This window comes from Thunnus thynnus, chromosome 3 (genome assembly GCF_963924715.1).
Source record: "Thunnus thynnus chromosome 3, fThuThy2.1, whole genome shotgun sequence".
NCBI lineage: Eukaryota > Metazoa > Chordata > Actinopteri > Scombriformes > Scombridae > Thunnus > Thunnus thynnus.
In genome coordinates, this window is record NC_089519.1 from 18268963 (window position 1) to 18294435 (window position 25473).

Here is a 25473-nt window from a genome sequence, read left to right on the forward strand (position 1 = left end):
GGATGCAAACCCAAACTTTGCTGCACAACCTGGACAACTAATAGGATGTTTTTTGTTTCTGTTCACAGATATGTGAATGTGGCCATGTAAAGTGTGTGACATTTCATTATCTACTAGATATAAGTTGCTAAAACATTTTAGGCTCAAACATATCCTCCATGGCCGCAATTGCCGGTATCCATGTGTATATGTAGATTGTCCATGTATGTTCACAAGGTGGAAGAACCTTTTGAGTCACATATATCAAAAACACAGGAATCTAGAAACACCAATGTTCAATTAACTACATTTTCTTGTCAGGCGTGTGGATGCCAGGGACTTTCAACAGAGAACCATAACCTGAATTCGCAGAGATTTTACAGATGTGCATCATGGGAGATGATTTTAGTTTCATTGTTTGTTTATTTTTTGCTTGGTATAGAGATCATTTTAGAGCCTTTGAGTTGACTTTGTCACCAGGTAGAGAGGTTGCCCTAGTTCAGCTTGAGGAGCTGACTGATTGCTATCCACTTGCTACCTACACAATTGGATCTAAACGTATGGTAACCCTGAAGAAACACATCGTCATCAAAGGTTTGATTTAAATAAGTTAAGTTTAGGTCATCCTACCAGCCCACGGACAGAAAAAAAATCAGGGATAATTAAAAACTATATCGGGGTAGTCATGGGACAGACACACACACACACACACACACACACACACACACACACACACACACACACAGGTTTTATGAAATTAATTTTATTATTAAAAAAAATGTTGTCCCATTCAATTATTAATCAACAGGGGTTTATTTCTAAATACTTTGTAAACTTTTCTCCTTTTTGAATTTTGTAAATGGTGTGCATGAGACAGGTACCTGTCTAGCATGCTTTAATATGAGCTTGTCATGCAACTTTAAACTGATTCATACACCTAGGTCTACGTTCTGTCACGGCACTGTCCCAAAATGTATTTATTGTCCCTGATCAGTTTTGATGTTTGTTTTTTTCCCCAGAGATGGTGAGACAGACTAAAGTTAGAGCTCTGTTATCAGTTGATTTGAATTTAGATGTTTACCATCATTAATAAAAATACTGAAAATGTTCATATTCGCAGATCTCAGAATTTGGTGCCTAGATAAAATCTGCGACTTTAAGTAACCATTTGACCTTTCCTGAGCACGATCTCTAGATCAAGTTCTCTGTCAGACTCATTTGTGGGTAGTAACCCAGAGATTAATGAAGACAAAGAACCTTTCTTTTTTTTTAAACACTTGTTGGGATAACAGTCATATTAAATTTTATTTACTAAAAAGATTGATACCTGGGCTCTTTGTGTCTGCACAGGAGCAGTTCAGGATGGCAGGACCAGTTAACTTCAGAGTCCTTTTTGGAGGTGAAGATGATGCAAGAAAACTAACCATTCAATCCCTAATACCAAAATCTGTGGAAGAATTGACTCCTGAAATCAAGACTTTCTTTGGAGTGGCCGAGGACGTCAGGCTTCAGTTCAAAGATGTAGACTTTGGGAACGAATTTATGAACCTCTTGTCAATTTCAGACATCCAAGATCAAAGTACTTTTAAAGTTGTATACTTCCCTTGTGAAAGTACCAGCTGCTACCCCACAATTCCAGTGTCTCCTTCCAGTGTGTGTACCAACTGCTCTTTGCAGCAATCAAACAATTCGGTGTCCAGTGATTCCTATAGCAGCAGTGATACCATCATATTGTCATCTCCTGAGTCCTGGTCCTGTTCTTGGCCTGAAGTCTTTGTCATGCCACGCTTTTCATATTGTGCTGAGATGATGCTCCAGAAGGGACATGATGATTTCAAAGCAAATGGAACTCTCTTACCCCGAAAGTCAGATCTGATATTCTTGAAGGCCTTGCAGAAGAAATCATCAAGTACACTGCATATCCAACAGATGGTCAGCTTGAAGAAGTTGCTGGAGCTTTGGTGCAGACCCACCCCTGTCTGCAGGAGAAAGGAACAGGCACTGGATGTTGTGGATGGAAGCACTACATTAAGATCAAGATGATGAACTTCCGCACCAAGCTCGGCCAAGCTGAGCACCCAGAGGTCATTGTCAACTCACTTAAAAACAAACGGAAAGGTCAGGATAAAGCAGCTGCAAACATAAAGAAGCCACGGAAGGCAGAGGTTAATTTCTGCCCTAGCCATCCAAGAGGTGAAACGACAGTGAGCCTAGAATCGCAAAGGGTTGCTCTATTGACTGAGGATAAAAAAAGAATAAAGAGGCAGTGATCAAGGAAAAGAAGCAGCGTATCTTCTCATACCAACAACAAGAATTTCTCCAGGAGCCAATGATTTCAGAGTTTCGAAGCAGATGGCCAGCACTGTTTGAAGTTGGTGAAGTAAGTGTAATAACCCATTTGTTGGAAATACAGATGAAAATCTTAATGCAAATTGCATTCTGTGTTATATCTTGTTTATATTCAAGTATATACTGTGTTTCTTTTTTCTCTTTCAGGTCAACTTGGAGTTCATGCGCATAACGACAGTTCCTCTGACATCCAAATTCATTGGACAACTGGATAGGCTTACAGATGACCCGATAAAGGTTTTCTGTTCCAAAGGAGGGTATGCTGGACAGAAAATCCGCACCATAATGGCGCTGACGGCTAAAGTAATTGTTTCTATAATATTAAATATTATAACATACACTTAATCTAATATTGTTTGTTTTAGATGGACCTGTGTCTAAAACATGTTGTGTTGCTGACCCTGTCCACAGCAGTTCATTTTCGGTTTTTGCTTTTTGCATGTTCAAAGTGATAGTTCATGTTCTTACCTATGTTGTTTCATTTGCTGCTACTTACTAGTTTAATAGATTCTCAAGTTTGACCCATCAACTGCTTCCTTGTCTTAAAAAAGAGTGTTACTATTTCAAGTGTGGACACAGCTGAGAAAAATTTTCGAAGGATGCATAACACATCTTTTGGGATTCACTGTCCATGATCTTTTCCCAACCCTCTTGCTTGCTAACTGCTAACTACTTTGTTTCTGGAGCACTAGACAACAGAGCCCCTCATCACTGTTTGTTTTGACAACTTGTAGTTGAAATTGTAGCGTAGTGATACAGTGATGGTAAGAGTGTACTGGATTTTTATATATGCTAAGTGTGCACTCTTACCATAGATAAGAACCCCAACTATCACTTTCATTAAATGGATGTTCCTGAAAAAAATGTGCAGCAAACAAGCAAACAAAGAACAATTTGACCAGCTCATTGTTCATTTTTTATCGACCAGGATAATGAATGTGCAGAGGCAGAGTCAGGGATTGCACAGACAACAATGGGCATCGATGCGATTCGAGTGGAGGGTGCCAGTCCTGAAGATGAGATGTATGCAGATGTTGGTGTTGTACTTGGAGGTGTGGAAGTTCTGCAAAATCTACAAAGTATCACCTTTGCAAGTGTGATGCTTTACAGACTGCTTTATGCACTGAACTTGAGCTACCCCAAGGACCTCAAGTGTACATTTGAAGTTTTTCAGAAAATCCTGATGGAACGGGACACCAACAAGCTCTCGTCAAAAGTACAAGCACTGAAAATTAAAATGCTCCAGTGAATGTGAGCAGTTGTCCTGATGCACTTTATACCCCTGGAGAAACATGTTCATGTGGTTGACTCAGTACAATTTCAACACTTGTTTGAGTGAATTTTGTCTTTGTGAAATCTTCAACTTGTGTTCTTGATTGTTATATTTTTGATACTAAATACTCCTATACTAGATGCAGTATGACACATCCATGAAAAGTGTGGTGATGCAAAGTCACTCAACCACTGAGCCTTTTGGTAGTCAGAAAATTACAGAAACTGCATACCAAGGATTCCTTGACATGTTAATGTCATGTAAGCATTAGTTATCATAGTTGATTTGTCTAATCTACTTGTCCACAGTACCTCAACTTTCACACAATTAAGCACACATCTTGGGGGAGTTTAGTTTATTGCTGTTGAAAGGTTACTTTACAAACATTTTACATGTTTAACATTAAGATTACAAACCAAATATGCAGAGGCTGAGTCAGGGATGGCACAGACAACATAGACGTCAGCATCATTTTGCTGCCTTTGACTTTCTGAAATACCCAAACTTGCCACATGCTCCGAATAAACGTTAAATTGTTCAAATGTGATGGTAATCGGACTGTTTTTTGTTTTTGTTTTTGATGTATTTTAGTTACTGTTTAAGGTGTGGGCTGAATGGGAAGAAAACAGTCATAGTTCTCAAAATGATGCATTTAAAATACATTGGGTTTATTCATTTAAAGTGCATTAATTTGATGCATTTTAAGTAAATTGGGGATATTGCATAAACCTGGTTATTATTTCTTCTAAATACATTTGATCACTTACATTGTAAGTGCAGTCCTTGCCACAGTCCTATGTCTGCCTGTACAGGAGGTGGGGGCAGGGACTGGTGGACCTTAAGAGCAGGCTGCCGGCAGACTCCAGGTGGCTCAAAGACCACAGTACCACACTGATGCCTGCTTGGGAGGTACAGCACAGGCACTGCTGTGGAGGGCTGGTGGTTTGGAGCTAGACTGCCAGCTTTTCCTGATGAGTCAGGAGGGCATGAATTTGACAGGATTCACCACCTTCTACACTTCAGTTCTAAGAACTTGTGTCTGCCCCAGCCTATAAGGGAAGGTTTAGAGGCAGGTATGTGGGTGTAGGAAGAGCCAATTTCCCAAATCCTGCTCATTCCAATTGAGACTGTCCATTCTGAGAACTTAAGAGAATGAAGGCAGGTATCACAACAGTGGACCATCTGAGACAGGCTGAAGGTGCAGAGTGGATGACACCTCAGCAATTAGCCATGGTTGCTGGCATCACATCACTAAGACTCATGGCAAGACTGATGGGAGAGGTCTTAAGGTCACTGCCAAGTCAAATGCGGGATGTGTCGGAGAGGTCATGGGGGGAGGAGCCTCTAGTTTTCTCTCCCTAGCAGTGTCAGCTGAGACTCAAGGATGGCAGGATGGCGGCATGGGGGGGCTGTTGTCCTTTGCTACTCTGAGACTGGGGAGTTTGAAGGGTGTTGAAGGGAAGGCCTTGTACACAGCTGCAGTGAGGGTCAGAAGCATTAGAGCTCTGCAGGACACTATCAGGACACAAGCCCCCGATAACAAAAAGATCAGGGGATCTGCAATGGAGGGTGTTTCATGGGGCCCTTGCGACTAATTTTTTCTCTCCAAAATAGATAAGAATGATAATTGCTGTCCTTTCTTTAATGAAAGAGACTGAGACTGTTGTACATGTGTTCATTGAATGTAACTGTGTATGAACTGGTCTTGCACTGTTGAATGTGCTATGTGGAAAAATGGTTTGTTTTTTTTCTGTTGGGCTTTACATTCTGGGACCATTATATTCTGTGAAAAACAAAACAAAAATTGAGCTGATGAACTTTCAGTTTGGGAAAGCTAATCTGGCTACTTGGCTCACAAGCCGGAAGAAAGTGAAGGACTGTGGGCTGGTAGACCCAGTGTTACTGTTGAAGGGGCTGGCCTCTGTGCGCCTTAGGGCTAAATATGCTCATTACAGACTGATAAATGATATTGTTGGGTTTCAGAAGGTGTGGTGTATAGACAGGGCTGTTTGCATTGTGAAGGAGGAGGGTCCTTGTATATGTATCTGTATGTGAAGGCTTGATATCCTGTTTTTGTATTTTTGTTGATAACTGAGTATGCTGGTCCTCTTATAAGAAATGCTGCAGTACAGGGATGCATCGGTGTGTGAGTGTGTGTGCATGCATGTGAGGGGTGAGGGATGTCTGTGAGATATGATTTTGGTTTACTTTATGGTTTTCTCAGTAGGAGCTGTATGTAGTGTTATTTTCAAGTGCCTTTTTTTATTAACAGACATCAAAAGTCACCTCTGATGTCTTTTAACATCATAGGTGCCCTTCTGCAAATGACACTTTCTATGATCAGAAGTCTCGAAAGAGTGCAATCTCAGAGTGCAATTATCACGTATGGGTGATTTTAATGTGAACTGGGAGGATAACAGGAAGGTATTTTTCTGTGTATCCTGAAACACCTCAAAAAATACATTTTTGGCCAGATCTGATGAGAAGACACTAATTTCTCTACCATGATGGTGGAAGCCCTTTTTCTGATGGAATGCTTCCAAAACACTCTTATTAAGGGAGAAGTGGGAAACGGGCAGAAATGAGAGAAAAAGGTATTTCTCTGTGTATCCTGAAACTGACATTAGAATCAATGTTTTTCTATGATTCTGGGCTACGTCTGATGCAAAACCACTAATTTCTCCACCATGACAGTTTCTCTGGTGGGATGATTCCAAAACACTCTTTTTAAGGGAGAAGAAGTGGGAAATGGGCAGAAATGTAAGAAAAAGGCATTTTTCTGTGTATCCTGAAACACCTCAAAAAATGAGTGTTTTTGTATGATTCTTGGCCAGATCTGATGAGAAGACACTAACTTTTCCACCATGAAAGTGGAAAGGTGTTGTAGGGACAAGTTTCTAGAACACTGTTTTTACAGCAAAAACAATAAAAAATGGACAGATGTGTAGAGAAGAGGTTTTTATCTATCAGTCCTTGTTACAACCCAGCTCACTAGGGTAAAGGGAAGCAACATAAAACCACACCTGGCCCAGTCCCCAAGCAACGAGCAAGTGCCTCATACTAGTTTCTACATCAACGAGAAGCACAGTTGACCCCCCTATCCATGAATCTTTAGTGATACCCCTGTCTGACTCAGGTCTGATGAAAACCCACTAATTAACTGCACCAAGACCGTGGAAGAGCTTTTTATGCTTGGATGCTGCAAAACACTGTTGTTTGAGGCCGAATAAGTGGGAAACGGCCAGAAATGATAGAACAAGTTACTATTCTGTGTATGATGAAACTGCAAATAAAATAGTGATTTTTGATGATTCTGTCTCAGACCTGATGAGAAACCACTGATTTCTGCACCATGACATGGGAAGTGCCTTTTCTGCTGTTGTCCTTGCAAAACACTCTTTTGTGAGGCAGAATAACTGAGAGATAAGCTACTATTCTGTTTTGGATGAAAATGCTCACAGAATCACTGGTTTTGGATGATTCATGATGAAATCATCCAAAACCATATGATCTTATGATGGCATATGATGAAAAATCACCAAATACTGAATCATAACAGTGGAATGGCTTTTTATTGCTAGGATGCTGTAAAAAACTGTTTTTTAGACAGAATAAGTGGGAAATCACCAGAAGTGAGAGAACAAACTCTTATTCTGTGTATTATGAAACTCCTCATGAAATTAGTGATTTTGGATGATTCTGGTTCAGATCTGATGAAAAACCACTAATTTCTGCTCCATGACATGAGAAGTACCTTTTCTGCTGTTATCCTGGCAAAACACTCTTTTTTGATGCAGAATAAGTGGACAACAGCCAAAAGAGAGATCATGAACTACTATTGTGTGTAAGGTGAAAGTGCTCATGAAATTAGTAATTTTGGATGATTCTGGCTCAGATCTGATGAAAAACCACTCATTTCTGCACCATGACATGGAAAGTGCTTATTCTGCTGTTATCCTCGCAAAACACTGCAACTGGAGCCCCAGTATGTGGGAAAAGGCCAGAAATGACAGATCCAGATACCATTCTGTGTATGATGAAACTGCTCATGAAATTGGATGATTCTGGATTTGGGATTTTGGATGATTCTGGTTCAGATTTGATAAAAAAACACCAATTTCTGTGACATCATAGTAGAAGAGGTTTTTCTGCTAGAATGCTGCAAAATTATGCCTTTTGAGGCTGAAGAAATGGGAAAGAGCCAGAAATTAGATAATAAACTATTGTTATGTGTATGATGAAACTCCTCATGAAATTAGTGTTATTGGATGATTCTGGCTCAGATCTGATGAAAAACCACTCATTTCTGCTCCATGACATGGGAAGTATCTTTTCTGCTGTTATCCTCGTAAAACACTGCTTTTGGAGGCCAAGTAAGTGGGAAAAGGCCAGAAATGACAGATCCAGATACTATTCTGCGTTGGGGCACAGTCCCACCTGCTGTCACCAGAACGAACTGTGCAAACAAATGATGTTTTATCAATTTTCAAAATTTTATCTTTTGTAATTTATTATCTATGAATATAGCATATTCATAAATTGCATTATATGATTTGCGTCAGGATTTTATTTCATTTTTAATTGTTCCCTCTCTTGCTGCTTCAGGCTCCGGGTGTCATCGGATAATTCGTAATTCATCTATAATTTGAAAACCAAAAAACGGTAAATCTGTTATTTGTTTCAAAACAAAAAACGGAAAACCGTTTTTGGCGTCAGAATCAAATAGCGAAAAGCCGATCAAACCCGGCCCGTTTTTGGTATTTGCCGATTCATTTTATCAGTATTCCTTCTTGGATTGAATATCGAACAGGTCTGCGGACATCAAGCCAATTCCTTTTTTCATGTTAAACCAAAAACGAAAAACTGAATCATATGATCTATTCCTATTTTGTTTCCCAACGAAAATCCAGTAAACCAAATTCAAAAGACCATGCAATTTTGTTTTTTGCAAATTCCTTTTTTCATTTCTCATTTGGGACACACAATAGCGCAGTGGAAAGACAGGAAGCGGACGTGAAATGTAAAAACGTCAAAATAAAATCCAGGTTAGGATAGAATAGCCATTCTATTAAAAATGTAACACCCAACATCATGCAAGCACAAGACCTAATAAAATAAATAAATAGGCCTACATATGCTATGCATATGAAATACTTGTGCAGTGTGAATTAATAGCCTAATTAATTACATGTGTGGAAATAGCCTGTGTCGTCCTTCCAAAACAGTCACAGAAGTGACAAGCAGAAGTGCCCACGTGTTACCAAACTGTTGTTACCATTTCACATACAGGTGTCACTCATTTCAATGCCACGTCCACAGTGAAAGGGGTGAAATAATTTATCCAGGAGTAGCTGCAGTGCGCAACAATAAGCACTAGGTGGCACATGTGAGCAGTTGAGATGCAGCGTCTGTCTGTCTTTCACCATGCTCAGCAAGCAGACGCGACGGAGGAACAGAGAAACCCCGTGAAACTGTTCGAGAATTAGCAGCACTGTTATATTTTCTGCCGGACCTGTACAGTATACTAACACGTTACACAGTCTTAATTTCATAAAGGACATTTATATTATGATATATAAACCAACTATCCATCAACACAGTTTAGACCTCAATATATGAAACATGGAAATATGTCTCCCCCAATAATTGTAACTGACTTGAACATCAGATTACCCCAGAAGCCGAGAGAAAGCTGATTTGTTCGTCTCGATATTCAGAGTTAAACTGTCTCCAAAACGCTCTGGATGTGTATATTTCACAGAAAACCTGCAGCGTCTCGTTTGTGTTCATATTCAGCAACAGCGAAAAGCCAGTCTGTCTCATAGCATTCGTGACTTAGTCATGAAATTTAATCTATCAATTTATTTTTATATGTATTCGTGTACACGGACACGATTTTTTTTCCATATTTTCCATGACACTCTGCACGACTTTCAAACTATTGTATTTCAGTTGGAAGTAGTTTCGCGCCTAAAGCAGTTTTCCTCATTTGTTATTCATTTTTTAACTATAACCGCTACATCACTCAACATTTATTCACAAGATATGATCCTTGTTTTTATATCTTTATTTTAATTTTACCAGTCCGGTGGGCGGACCGAAGAGGATACATATGAGTATTTTCCTCACTGTTGAGTGAAATTCATAGAAACATATGAAAAAGCATATACTGTGTGTGCCGTCACTCTGCTAGTACAATAAAGCCTTAGGTGTGAGTCTAGCTCAATTCTGATGAAAAGTGAGTAGTTTGTGTCCAATAAGACTGAAATTGATAGAAACAGATGAAAATGCATGTACTGTGAGTGCCGTCACTCTGCTACTACAACAGAGCGTGTTGGACGAGTCTGCATCGATTCTGATGAAAAGTGACTAGTTTGTGTCCAATAACACTGAAATTGATAGAAACAGATGAAAATGCATGTACTGTGTGTGCGGTGACTCTGCTAGCAGAATCACGCATTCGGTGTGAGTCTGGTTCGAATATGATGAAAAGTGACTAGTTTGTGTCCAATAACACTGAAATTGATAGAAACAGATGAAAATGCATATACTGTGTGTGCGGTGACTCTGCTAGCAGAATCCTGCATTTGGTGTGAGTCTGCATCGATCCTGATGAAAAGTGACTTGTTTGTGTCCAATAACACTGAAATTGATAGAAACAGATGAAAATGCATATACTGTGTGTGCGGTGACTCTGCTAGCAGAATCCTGCATTTGGTGTGAGTCTGCATCGATCCTGATGAAAAGTGACTTGTTTCTGTCCAATAACACTGAAATTGATAGAAACAGATGAAAATGCATATATTGTGTGTGCGGTGACTCTACTAGCAGAATCCCGCATTCGGTGAGAGTCTGGATCGAATATGATGAAAAGTGACTTGTTTGTGTCCAATAACACTGAAATTGATAGAAACAGATGAAAAAGCATATACTGTGTGTGCCGTGACTCTGTTAGTTCAATAAAGCCTTAGGTGTGAGTCTGGCTCAATTCTGATGAAAAGTGAGTAGTTTGTCACGAATAACACTGAAATTGATAGAAACATATGAAAAAGCATATACTGTGTGTGCCGTGTCTCTGCTACTACAACAGAGCGTTTTGGACGAGTCTGCATCGATTCTGATGAAAAGTGACTAGTTTGTGTCCAATAACACTGAAATTGATAGAAACAGATGAAAATGCATGTACTGTGAGTGCCGTGACTCTACTATTACAACAGAGCGTTTTGGACGAGTCTGCATCGATTCTGATGAAAAGTGACTAGTTTGTGTCCAATAACACTGAAATTCATAGAAACATATGAAAAGCATATACTGTGTGTGCCGTCACTCTGCTAGTACAATAAAGCCTTAGGTTTGAGTCTGGCTCAATTCTGATGAAAAGTGAGTAGTTTGTGTCCAATAACACTGAAATTGATAGAAACATATGAAAATGCATGTACTGTGTGTGCGGTGACTCTACTAGCAGAATCACGAATTAGTTGTGAGTCTGGATCGAATATGATGAAAAGTGACTAGTTTGTGTCCAATAACACTGAAATTGATAGAAACAGATGAAAATGCATATACTGTGTGTGCGGTGACTCTGCTAGCAGAATCCCGCATTTGGTGTGAGTCGGCATCGATCCTGATGAAAAGTGACTTGTTTGTGTCCAATAACACTGAAATTGATAGAAACAGATGAAAATGCATATACTGTGTGTGCCGTGACTCTGCTAGTACAATAAAGCCTTAGGTGTGAGTCTGGCTCAATTCTGATGAAAAGTGAGTAGTTTGTCACGAATAACACTGAAATTGATAGAAACATATGAAAAAGCATATACTGTGTGTGCCGTCACTCTGCTAGTACAATAAAGCCTTAGGTGTGAGTCTAGCTCAATTCTGATGAAAAGTGACTAGTTTGTGTCCAATTGTGTCGGTGTGAGTCTGGATCGAATATGATGAAAAGTGACTAGTTTATGTCCAATAACACTGAAATTGATTGAAACAGATGAAAATGCATATACTGTGTGTGCGGTGACTCTGCTAGCAGAATCCCGCATTTGGTGTGAGTCTGCATCGATCCTGATGAAAAGTGACTTGTTTGTGTCCAATAACACTGAAATTGATAGAAACAGATGAAAATGCATATACTGTGTGTGCGGTGACTCTGTTAGTACAATAAAGCCTTAGGTGTGAGTCTGGCTCAATTCTGATGAAAAGTGAGTAGTTTGTCACGAATAACACTGAAATTGATAGAAACATATGAAAAAGCATATACTGTGTGTGCCGTGTCTCTGCTACTAGAACAGAGCGTTTTGGACGAGTCTGCATCGATTCTGATGAAAAGTGACTAGTTTGTGTCCAATAACACTGAAATTGATAGAAACATATGAAAAAGCATATACTGTGTGTGCCATCACTCTGCTAGTACAATAAAGCCTTACGTGTGAGTCTAGCTCAATTCTGATGAAAAGTGAGTAGTTTGTGTCCAATAACACTGAAATTGATAGAAACATATGAAAATGCATGTACTGTGAGTGCCGTGACTCTGCTACTACAACAGAGCGTTTTGGACGAGTCAGCATCGAGACTGATGAAAAGTGACTAGTTTGTGTCCAATAACACTGAAATTGATAGAAACTGATGAAAATGCATATATTTTGTGTGCGGTGACTCTTCTAGCAGAATCCCACATTCAGTGAGAGTCTGGATCGAATATGATGAAAAGTGACTAGTTTGTGTCCAATAACACTGAAATTCATAGAAACATATGAAAAAGCATATACTGTGTGTGCCGCCACTCTGCTAGTACAATAAAGCCTTAGGTGTGAGTCTGGCTCAATTCTGATGAAAAGTGAGTAGTTTGTGTCCAATAACACTGAAATTGATAGAAACATATGAAAAAGTATATACTGTGTGTGCCATCACTCTGCTAGTACAATAAAGCCTTAGGTGTGAGTCTAGCTCAATTCTGATGAAAAGTGAGTAGTTTGTCACGAATGACACTGAAATTAATAAAAACATATGAAAAAGCATATACTGTGTGTGCCGTGACTCTGCTATTACAATAAAGCCTTAGGTGTGAGTCTAGCTCAATTCTGATGAAAAGTGAGTAGTTTGTCACGAATGACACTGAAATTGATAGAAACATATGAAAATGCATATACTTTGTGTGCCGTGACTGTGCTACTACAACAGAGTGTTTTGGATGAGTCTGCATCGATTCTGATGAAAAGTGAGTAGTTTGTCACCAATTACACTGAAATTGATAGAAACATATGAAAAAGCATATACTGTGTGTGCCGTGACTCTGTTGGTAGAATCCCGCATTCGGTGTGACTCTGGATCGTATATGATGAAAAGTGACTAGTTTGTGTCCGATAACACTGAAATTGATAGAAACACATGAAAATGCATGTACTGTGTGTGCGGTGACTCTGCTAGCAGAATCACGCATTCGGTGTGAGTCTGGATCGAATATGATGAAAAGTGACTAGTTTGTATCAAATAACACTGAAATTGATAGAAACAGATGAAAATGCATGTACTGTGAGTGCCGTGACTCTGCTATTACAACAGAGCGTTTTGGAGGAGTCTGCATCGATTCTGATGAAAAGTGACTAGTTTGAGTCCAATAACTGAAATTCATAGAAACATATGAAAATGCATATTCTCTGTGTGTGTTCACTCTGCTAGCAGAACCAAGCATTAGGTGTGAGTCTGGATCGAATATGATGAAAAGTGAGTAGTTTGTGTCCAATAACACTGAAATTGATAGAAACACATGAAAATGCATATTCTGTGTGTGCCTTCACTCTGCTAGCAGTACCAAGCATTAGGTGTGAGTCTGGATCGAATATGATGAAAAGTGACTAGTTTGTGTCCGATAACACTGAAATTGACAGAAACACATGAAAATGCATGTACGGTGTTTGCCTTCACTCTGCTAGCAGAACCAAGCATTAGGTGTGAGTCTGGATCGAATATGATGAAAAGTGACTAGTTTGGGCCCAATAACACTGAAATTGACAGAAACACATGAAAATCCATGTACGGTGTGTGCCGTGACTCTGCCAGTACAGCAGAGCGTTTTGGGTGAGTCTGCATCGATTCTGATGAAAAATGACTAGTTTGGGCCCAATAACACTGAAATTGACAGAAACACATGAAAATGCATATGCTGTGTATGCCTTCACTCTGCCAGCAGAACCAAGCTTTAGGTGTGAGTCTGCATCGATTCTGATCAAAAGTGACTAGTTTGTGTCCGATAACACTGAAATTAATAGAAACACATGAAAATGCATATTCTCTGTGTGTCTTCACTCTGCTAGCAGAACCAAGCATTAGGTCTGAGTCTTGATCGAACATGATGAAAAGTGACTAGTTTGTGTCTGATAACACTGAAATTGATAGAAACACATGAAAATGCCTATACTGTGTGTACCTTCACTCTGCTAGCAGAACCAAGCATTAAGTGTGAGTCTGGATCGAATACGATGAAAAGTGACTAGTTTGTGTCTGATAACACTGAAATTGATAGAAACACATGAAAATGCCTATACTGTGTGTACCTTCACTCTGCTAGCAGAACCAAGCATTAGGTGTGAGTCTGCATCAATTCTGATGAAAAACGACTAGTTTGGGCCCAATAACACTGAAATTGACAGAAACACATGAAAATGCATATTCTGTGTGTGCCGTGACTCTTCTACTACAACAGAGCGTTTTGGACGAGTCTGCATCAATTCTGATGAAAAGTGATTATTTTGTGTCGTATAACACTGAAATTGATAGAAACACATGAAAATGCATATTCTCTGTGTGTCTTCACTCTGCTAGCAGAACCAAGCATTAGGTGTGAGTCTTGATCGAATATGATGAAAAGTGACTAGTTTGGGCCCAATAACACTGAAATTGACAGAAACACATGAAAATCCATGTACGGTGTGTGCCGTGACTCTGCCAGTGCAGCAGAGCGTTTTGGGTGAGTCTGCATCGATTCTGATGAAAAGTGACTAGTTTGTGTCATATAACACTGAAATTGATAGAAACACATGAAAATGCATATACTGTGTGTACCTTCACTCTGCTAGCAGAACCAAGCATTAGGTGTGAGTCTGCATCAATTCTGATGAAAAACGACAAGTTTGGGCCCAATAACACTGAAATTGACAGAAACACATGAAAATGCATATTCTGTGTGTGCCGTGACTCTTCTACTACAACAGAGCGTTTTGGACGAGTCTGCATCAATTCTGATGAAAAGTGACTATTTTGTGTCGTATAACACTGAAATTGATAGAAACACATGAAAATGCATATTCTCTGTGTGTCTTCACTCTGCTAGCAGAACCAAGCATTAGGTGTGAGTCTTGATCGAATATGATGAAAAGTGACTAGTTTGGGCCCAATAACACTGAAATTGACAAAAACACATGAAAATGCATATTCTCTGTGTGTCTTCACTCTGCTAGCAGAACCAAGCATTAGGTCTGAGTCTGGATCGAATATGATGAAATGTGACTAGTTTCTGTTCGATAACACTGAAATTGATAGAAACACATGAAAATGCATATTCTGTGTGTGTCTTCACTCTGCTAGCAGCAGCAAGCATTAGGTGTGAGTCTGGATCGAATATGATGAAAAGTGACTAGTTTGTGTCCGATAACACTGAAATTGATAGAAACACATGAAAATGCATATTCTCTGTGTGCCTTCACTCTGCTAGCAGAACCGAGCATTAGGTGTGAGTCTGGATCGAATATGATGAAAAGTGACTGGTTTCTGTCCGATGACACTGAAATTGACAGAAACACATGAAAATGCATATTCTGTGTGTGCCTTCACTCTGCTAGCAGAACCGAGCATTAGGTGTGAGTCTGGATCGAATATGATGAAAAATGACTAGTTTCTGTCTGATAACACTGAAATTGATAGAAACACATGAAAATCCATGTACGGTGTTTGCCTTCACTCTGCTAGCAGATCCAAACATTAGGTGTGAGCCTTGATCGAATATGATGAAAAGTGACTAGTTTCTGTCCGATAACACTGAAATTGACAGAAACACATGAAAATGCATATTCTGTGTGTGTCTTCACTCTGCTAGCAGAACCAAGCATTAGGTCTGAGTCTTGATCGAATATGATGAAAAGTGACTAGTTTCTGTCCGATAACACTGAAATTGATAGAAACACATGAAAATGCATATTCTCTGTGTGTCTTCACTCTGCTAGCAGTACCAAGCATTAGGTGTGAGTCTGGATCGAATATGATGAAAAGTGACTAGTTTGGGCCCAATAACACTGAAATTGACAGAAACACATAAAAATGCATATGTTGTATATGCTTTCACTGTGCTAGCAGAACCAAGCTTTAGGTGTGAGTCTGCATCGATTCTGATCAAAAGTGACTAGTTTGTGTCCGATAACACTGAAATTAATAGAAACACATGAAAATGCATATTCTCTGTGTGTCTTCACTCTGCTAGCAGAACCAAGCATTAGGTCTGAGTCTTGATCGAACATGATGAAAAGTGACTAGTTTGTGTCTGATAACACTGAAATTGATAGAAACACATGAAAATGCCTATACTGTGAGTACCTTCACTCTGCTAGCAGAACCAAGCATTAAGTGTGAGTCTGGATCGAATACGATGAAAAGTGACTAGTTTGTGTCTGGTAACACTGAAATTGATAGAAACACATGAAAATGCCTATACTGTGTTTACCTTCACTCTGCTAGCAGAACCAAGCATTAGGTGTGAGTCTGGATCGATTCTGATGAAAAGTGACTAGTTTGGGCCCAATCACGCTGAAATTGAATAAAACACATGAAAATGCATATTCGGTGTGTGCCGTGATTCTGCCAGTGCAGCAGAGCGTTTTGGGTGAGTCTGCATCGATTCTGATGAAAAGTGACTAGTTTGTGTCATATAACACTGAAATTGATAGAAACACATGAAAATGCATATACTGTGTGTACCTTCACTCTGCTAGCAGAACCAAGCATTAGGTGTGAGTCTGCATCAATTCTGATGAAAAACGACTAGTTTGGGCCCAATAACACTGAAATTGACAGAAACACATGAAAATGCATATTCTGTGTGTGCCGTGACTCTTCTACTACAACAGAACGTTTTGGACGAGTCTGCATCAATTCTGATGAAAAGTGACTATTTTGTGTCGTATAACACTGAAATTGATAGAAACACATGAAAATGCATATTCTCTGTGTGTCTTCACTCTGCTAGCAGTACCAAGCATTAGGTGTGAGTCTGGATCGAATATGATGAAAAGTGACTGGTTTCTGTCCGATGACACTGAAATTGACAGAAACACATGAAAATGCATATTCTGTGTGTGCCTTCACTCTGCTAGCAGAACCGAGCATTAGGTGTGAGTCTGGATCGAATATGATGAAAAATGACTAGTTTCTGTCTGATAACACTGAAATTGATAGAAACACATGAAAATCCATGTACGGTGTTTGCCTTCACTCTGCTAGCAGATCCAAACATTAGGTGTGAGCCTTGATCGAATATGATGAAAAGTGACTAGTTTCTGTCTGATAACACTGAAATTGATAGAAACACATGAAAATGCATATTCTGTGTGTGTCTTCACTCTGCTAGCAGAACCAAGCATTAGGTCTGAGTCTTGATCGAATATGATGAAAAGTGACTAGTTTCTGTCCGATAACACTGAAATTGATAGAAACACATGAAAATGCATATTCTCTGTGTGTCTTCACTCTGCTAGCAGTACCAAGCATTAGGTGTGAGTCTGGATCGAATATGATGAAAAGTGACTAGTTTGGGCCCAATAACACTGAAATTGACAGAAACACATAAAAATGCATATGCTGTATATGCTTTCACTGTGCTAGCAGAACCAAGCTTTAGGTGTGAGTCTGCATCGATTCTGATCAAAAGTGACTAGTTTGTGTCCGATAACACTGAAATTAATAGAAACACATGAAAATGCATATTCTCTGTGTGTCTTCACTCTGCTAGCAGAACCAAGCATTAGGTCTGAGTCTTGATCGAACATGATGAAAAGTGACTAGTTTGTGTCTGATAACACTGAAATTGATAGAAACACATGAAAATGCCTATACTGTGAGTACCTTCACTCTGCTAGCAGAACCAAGCATTAAGTGTGAGTCTGGATCGAATACGATGAAAAGTGACTAGTTTGTGTCTGATAACACTGAAATTGATAGAAACACATGAAAATGCCTATACTGTGTTTACCTTCACTCTGCTAGCAGAACCAAGCATTAGGTGTGAGTCTGCATCAATTCTGATGAAAAACGACTAGTTTGGGCCCAATAACACTGAAATTGACAGAAACACATGAAAATGCATATTCTGTGTGTGCCGTGACTCTTCTACTACAACAGAACGTTTTGGACGAGTCTGCATCAATTCTGATGAAAAGTGACTATTTTGTGTCGTATAACACTGAAATTGATAGAAACACATGAAAATGCATATTCTCTGTGTGTCTTCACTCTGCTAGCAGTACCAAGCATTAGGTGTGAGTCTGGATCGAATATGATGAAAAGTGACTAGTTTGTGTCCGATAACACTGAAATTGACAGAAACACATGAAAATGCATGTACGGTGTTTGCCTTCACTCTGCTAGCAGAACCAAGCATTAGGTGTGAGTCTGGATCGAATATGATGAAAAGTGACTAGTTTGGGCCCAATAACACTGAAATTGACAGAAACACATAAAAATGCATATGCTGTATATGCTTTCACTGTGCTAGCAGAACCAAGCTTTAGGTGTGAGTCTGCATCGATTCTGATCAAAAGTGACTAGTTTGTGTCCGATAACACTGAATTTAATAGAAACACATGAAAATGCATATTCTCTGTGTGTCTTCACTCTGCTAGCAGAACCAAGCATTAGGTCTGAGTCTTGATCGAACATGATGAAAAGTGACTAGTTTGTGTCTGATAACACTGAAATTGATAGAAATACATGAAAATGCCTATACTGTGAGTACCTTCACTCTGCTAGCAGAACCAAGCATTAAGTGTGAGTCTGGATCGAATACGATGAAAAGTGACTAGTTTGTGTCTGATAACACTGAAATTGATAGAAACACATGAAAATGCCTATACTGTGTTTACCTTCACTCTGCTAGCAGAACCAAGCATTAGGTGTGAGTCTGGATCGATTCTGATGAAAAGTGACTAGTTTGGGCCCAATCACGCTGAAATTGAATAAAACACATGAAAATGCATATTCGGTGTGTGCCGTGATTCTGCCAGTGCAGCAGAGCGTTTTGGGTGAGTCTGCATCGATTCTGATGAAAAGTGACTAGTTTGTGTCATATAACACTGAAATTGATAGAAACACATGAAAATGCATGTCCGGTGTTTGCCTTCACTCTGCTAGCAGAACCAAGCATTAGGTGTGAGTCTGCATCAATTCTGATGAAAAACGACTAGTTTGGGCCCAATAACACTGAAATTGACAGAAACACATGAAAATGCATATTCTGTGTGTGCCGTGACTCTTCTACTACAACAGAACGTTTTGGACGAGTCTGCATCAATTCTGATGAAAAGTGACTATTTTGTGTCGTATAACACTGAAATTGATAGAAACACATGAAAATGCATATTCTCTGTGTGTCTTCACTCTGCTAGCAGTACCAAGCATTAGGTGTGAGTCTGGATCGAATATGATGAAAAGTGACTAGTTTGTGTCCGATAACACTGAAATTGACAGAAACACATGAAAATGCATGTACGGTGTTTGCCTTCACTCTGCTAGCAGAACCAAGCATTAGGTGTGAGTCTGGATCGAATATGATGAAAAGTGACTAGTTTGGGCCCAATAACACTGAAATTGACAGAAACACATGAAAATCCATGTACGGTGTGTGCCGTGACTCTGCCAGTACAGCAGAGCGTTTTGGGTGAGTCTGCATCGATTCTGATGAAAAGTGACTAGTTTGGGCCCAATAACACTGAAATTGACAGAAACACATGAAAATGCATATGCTGTGTATGCCTTCACTCTGCTAGCAGAACCAAGCTTTAGGTGTGAGTCTGCATCGATTCTGATCAAAAGTGACTAGTTTGTGTCCGATAACACTGAAATTAATAGAAACACATGAAAATGCATATTCTCTGTGTGTCTTCACTCTGCTAGCAGAACCAAGCATTAGGTGTGAGTCTGGATCGAATATGATGAAAAGTGACTAGTTTGTGTCTGATAACACTGAAATTGATAGAAACACATGAAAATGCCTATACTGTGTGTACCTTCACTCTGCTAGCAGAACCAAGCATTAAGTGTGAGTCTGGATCGAATACGATGAAAAGTGACTAGTTTGTGTCTGATAACACTTGAAATTGATAGAAACACATGAAAATGCATATACTGTGTGTACCTTCACTCAGCTAGCAGAACCAAGAATTAGGTGTGAGTCTGCATCAATTCTGATGAAAAACGACTAGTTTGGGCCCAATAACACTGAAATTGACAGAAACACATGAAAATGCATATTCTGTGTGTGCCGTGACTCTTCTACTACAACAGAGCGTTTTGGACGAGTCTGCATCAATTCTGATGAAAAGTGATTATTTTGTGTCGTATAACACTGAAATTGATAGAAACACATGAAAATGCATATTCTCTGTGTGTCTTCACTCTGCTAGCAGAACCAAGCATTAGGTGTGAGTCTTGATCGAATATGATGAAAAGTGACTAGTTTGGGCCCAATAACACTGAAATTGACAGAAACACATGAAAATCCATGTACGGTGTGTGCCGTGACTCTGCCAGTGCAGCAGAGCGTTTTGGGTGAGTCTGCATCGATTCTGATGAAAAGTGACTAGTTTGTGTCATATTACACTGAAATTGATAGAAACACATGAAAATGCATATACTGTGTGTACCTTCACTCTGCTAGCAGAACCAAGCATTAGGTGTGAGTCTGCATCAATTCTGATGAAAAACGACAAGTTTGGGCCCAATAACACTGAAATTGACAGAAACACATGAAAATGCATATTCTGTGTGTGCCTTGACTGTTCTACTACAACAGAGCGTTTTGGACGAGTCTGCATCAATTCTGATGAAAAGTGACTATTTTGTGTCGTATAACACTGAAATTGATAGAAACACATGAAAATGCATATTCTCTGTGTGTCTTCACTCTGCTAGCAGAACCAAGCATTAGGTGTGAGTCTTGATCGAATATGATGAAAAGTGACTAGTTTGGGCCCAATAACACTGAAATTGACAAAAACACATGAAAATGCATATTCTCTGTGTGTCTTCACTCTGCTAGCAGAACCAAGCATTAGGTCTGAGTCTGGATCGAATATGATGAAATGTGACTAGTTTCTGTTCGATAACACTGAAATTGATAGAAACACATGAAAATGCATATTCTCTGTGTGTCTTCACTCTGCTAGCAGTAGCAAGCATTAGGTGTGAGTCTGGATCGAATATGATGAAAAGTGACTAGTTTGTGTCCGATAACACTGAAATTGATAGAAACACATGAAAATGCATATTCTCTGTGTGTCTTCACTCTGCTAGCAGAACCAAGCATTAGGTCTGAGTCTTGATCGAACATGATGAAAAGTGACTAGTTTGGGCCCAATAACACTGAAATTGACAGAAACACATGAAAATGCATATTCTGTGTGTGCCTTCACTCTGCTAGCAGAACCGAGCATTAGGTGTGAGTCTGGATCGAATATGATGAAAAGTGACTTGTTTCTGTCCGATAACACTGAAATTGATAGAAACACATGAAAATGCATATTCTCTGTGTGTCTTCACTCTGCTAGCAGTACCAAGCATTAGGTGTGAGTCTGGATCGAATATGATGAAAAGTGACTAGTTTGTGTCCGATAACACTGAAATTGACAGAAACACATGAAAATGCATATTCTGTGTGTGCCTTCACTCTGCTAGCAGAACCGAGCATTAGGTGTGAGTCTGGATCGAATATGATGAAAAGTGACTGGTTTCTGTCCGATGACACTGAAATTGACAGAAACACATGAAAATGCATATTCTGTGTTTGCCTTCACTCTGCTAGCAGAACCGAGCATTAGGTGTGAGTCTGGATCGAATATGATGAAAAATGATTAGTTTCTGTCTGATAACACTGAAATTGATAGAAACACATGAAAATGCATGTACGGTGTTTGCCTTCACTCTGCTAGCAGATCCAAACATTAGGTGTGAGTCTTGATCGAATATGATGAAAAGTGACTAGTTTCTGTCTGATAACACTGAAATTGATAGAAACACATGAAAATCCATATTCTCTGTGTGTCTTCACTCTGCTAGCAGAACCAAGCATTAGGTCTGAGTCTTGATCGAACATGATGAAAAGTGACTAGTTTCTGTCCGATAACACTGAAATTGATAGAAACACATGAAAATGCATATTCTCTGTGTGTCTTCACTCTGCTAGCAGTACCAAGCATTAGGTGTGAGTCTGGATCGAATATGATGAAAAGTGACTAGTTTGTGTCCGATAACACTGAAATTGACAGAAACACATGAAAATGCATGTACGGTGTTTGCCTTCACTCTGCTAGCAGAACCAAGCATTAGGTGTGAGTCTGGATCGAATATGATGAAAAGTGACTAGTTTGGGCCCAATAACACTGAAATTGACAGAAACACATGAAAATCCATGTACGGTGTGTGCCGTGACTCTGCCAGTACAGCAGAGCGTTTTGGGTGAGTCTGCATCGATTCTGATGAAAAGTGACTAGTTTGGGCCCAATAACACTGAAATTGACAGAAACAAATGAAAATCCATATACTGTGTATGCCTTTACTGTTCTAGCAGAACGAAGCTTTAGGTGTGAGTCTGGATCGAATATGATGAAAAGTGACTAGTTTGTGTCCGATAACACTGAAATTAATAGAAACACATGAAAATGCATATTCTCTGTGTGTCTTCACTCTGCTAGCAGAACCAAGCATTAGGTGTGAGTCTGGATCGAACATGATGAAAAGTGACTAGTTTGGACCCAATAACACTGAAATTGACAGAAACACATGAAAATGCATATTCTGTGTGTGCCTTCACTCTGCTAGCAGAACCGTGCATTAGGTGTGAGTCTGGATCGAATATGATGAAAAGTGACTAGTTTCTGTCCGATAACACTGAAATTGATAGAAACACATGAAAATGCATATTCTCTGTCTGTCTTCACTCTGCTAGCAGTACCAAGCATTAGGTGTGAGTCTGGATCGAATATGATGAAATGTGACTAGTTTCTGTCCGATAACACTGAAATTGATAGAAACACATGAAAATGCATATTCTCTTGAGTCTTCACTCTGCTAGCAGTACCAAACATTATGTGTGAGTCTGGATTCAATATGATGAAAAGTGACATGTTTCTGTCCGATAACACTGAAATTGATAGAAACATATGAAAATGCATATTCTCTGTGTGTCTTCACTCTGCTAGCAGAACCAAGCTTTAGGTGTGAGTCTGGATCGAATATGATGAAAAGTGACTAGTTTGGGCCCAATAACACTGAAATTGACAGAAACACATGAAAATGCATATTCTCTGTGTGTCTTCACTCTGCTAGCAGAACCAAGCATTAGGTCTGAGTCTTGATTGAATATGATGAAAAGTGACTAGTTTGGGCCCAATAACACTGAAATTGACAGAAACACATGAAAATGCATATTCTGTGTGTGCCTTCACTCTGCTAGCAGAACCGAGCATTAGGTGTGAGTCTGGATCGAATATGATGAAAAGTGACTTGTTTCTGTCCGATAACACTGAAATTGATAGAAACACATGAAAATGCATATTCTCTGTGTGTCTTCACTCTGCTAGCAGTACCAAGCATTAGGTGTGAGTCTGGATCGAATATGATGAAAAGTGACTAGTTTGTGTCCGATAACACTGAAATTGACAGAAACACATGAAAATGCATGTCCGGTGTTTGCCTTCACTCTGCTAGCAGAACCAAGCATTAGGTGTGAGTCTGGATCGAATATGATGAAAAGTGTCTAGTTTGGGCCCAATAACACTGAAATTGACAGAAACACATGAAAATCCATGTACGGTGTGTGCCGTGACTCTGCCAGTACAGCAGAGCGTTTTGGGTGAGTCTGCATCGATTCTGATGAAAAGTGACTAGTTTGGGCCCAATAACACTGAAATTGACAGAAACACATGAAAATGCATATGCTGTGTATGCCTTCACTCTGCTAGCAGAACCAAGCTTTAGGTGTGAGTCTGCATCGATTCTGATGAAAAGTGACTAGTTTGTGTCCGATAACACTGAAATTAATAGAAACACATGAAAATGCATATTCTCTGTGTGTCTTCACTCTGCTAGCAGTACCAAGCATTAGGTGTGAGTCTGGATCGAATATGATGAAAAGTGACTAGTTTGTGTCCGATAACACTGAAATTGATAGAAACACATGAAAATGCATGTCCGGTGTTTGCCTTCATTCTGCTAGCAGAACCAAGCATTAGGTGTGAGTCTGGATCGAATATGATGAAAAGTGACTAGTTTGGGCCCAATAACACTGAAATTGACAGAAACACATGAAAATCCATGTACGGTGTGTGCCGTGACTCTGCCAGTACAGCAGAGCGTTTTGGGTGAGTCTGCATCGATTCTGATGAAAAGTGACTAGTTTGGGCCCAATAACACTGAAATTGACAGAAACACATGAAAATGCATATGCTGTGTATGCCTTCACTCTGCCAGCAGAACCAAGCTTTAGGTGTGAGTCTGCATCGATTCTGATGAAAAGTGACTAGTTTGTGTCCGATAACACTGAAATTGATAGAAACACATGAAAATGCATATTCTCTGTGTGTCTTCACTCTGCTAGCAGAACCAAGCATTAGGTGTGAGTCTTGATCGAACATGATGAAAAGTGACTAGTTTGTGTCTGATAACACTGAAATTGATAGAAACACATGAAAATGCCTATACTGTGTGTACCTTCACTCTGCTAGCATAAACAAGCATTAGGTGTGAGTCTGGATCGAATATGATGAAAAGTGACTAGTTTGTGTCTGATAACACTGAAAGTGATAGAAACACATGAAAATGCCTATACTGTGTGTACCTTCACTCTGCTAGCAGAACCAAGCATTAGGTGTGAGTCTGGATCGAATATGATGAAAAGTTACTAGTTTGTGTCTGATAACACTGAAAGTGATAGAAACACATGAAAATGCCTATACTGTGTGTACCTTCACTCTGCTAGTAGAACCAAGCATTAAGTGTGAGTCTGGATCGAATATGATGAAAAGTGATTAGTTTGTGTCTGATAACACTGAAAGTGATAGAAACACATGAAAATGCCTATACTGTGTGTACCTTCACTCTGCTGGCATAACCAAGCTTTAGGTGTGAGTCTGGATCGAATATGATGAAAAGTGACTAGTTTCTGTCCGATAACACTGAAATTGATAAAAACACATGAAAATGCATATTCTCTGTGTGTCTTCACTCTGCTAGCAGTAGCAAGCATTAGGTGTGAGTCTGGATCGAATATGATGAAATGTGACTAGTTTCTGTCCGATAACACTGAAATTGATAGAAACACATGAAAATGCATATTCTCTGTGTGTCTTCACTCTCCTAGCAGTACCAAGCATTAGGTGTGAGTCTGGATCGAATATGATGAAAAGTGACTAGTTTCTGTCCGATAACACTGAAATTGATAGAAACACATGAAAATGCATATTCTATGTGTGTCTTCACTCTGCTAGCAGAACCAAGCATTAGGTCTGAGTCTTGATCGAACATGATGAAAAGTGACTAGTTTGGGCCCAATAACACTGAAATTGACAGAAACACATGAAAATGCATATTCTGTGTGTGCCTTCACTCTGCTAGCAGAA

General features: G+C 39.5%; 1 long non-coding RNA gene across 1 annotated transcript; it reads left to right on the top strand.

Annotated features, from left to right (window-relative positions):
* The first annotated feature begins 706 nt into the window (after positions 1-706).
* LOC137179682 (uncharacterized) lies at positions 707-4143 on the top strand. Its single transcript, XR_010927857.1, has 3 exons — positions 707-2359; positions 2476-2631; positions 3257-4143. It is a non-coding gene; the product is annotated as an uncharacterized lncRNA (long non-coding RNA).
* Positions 4144-25473: the final 21330 nt, after the last annotated feature.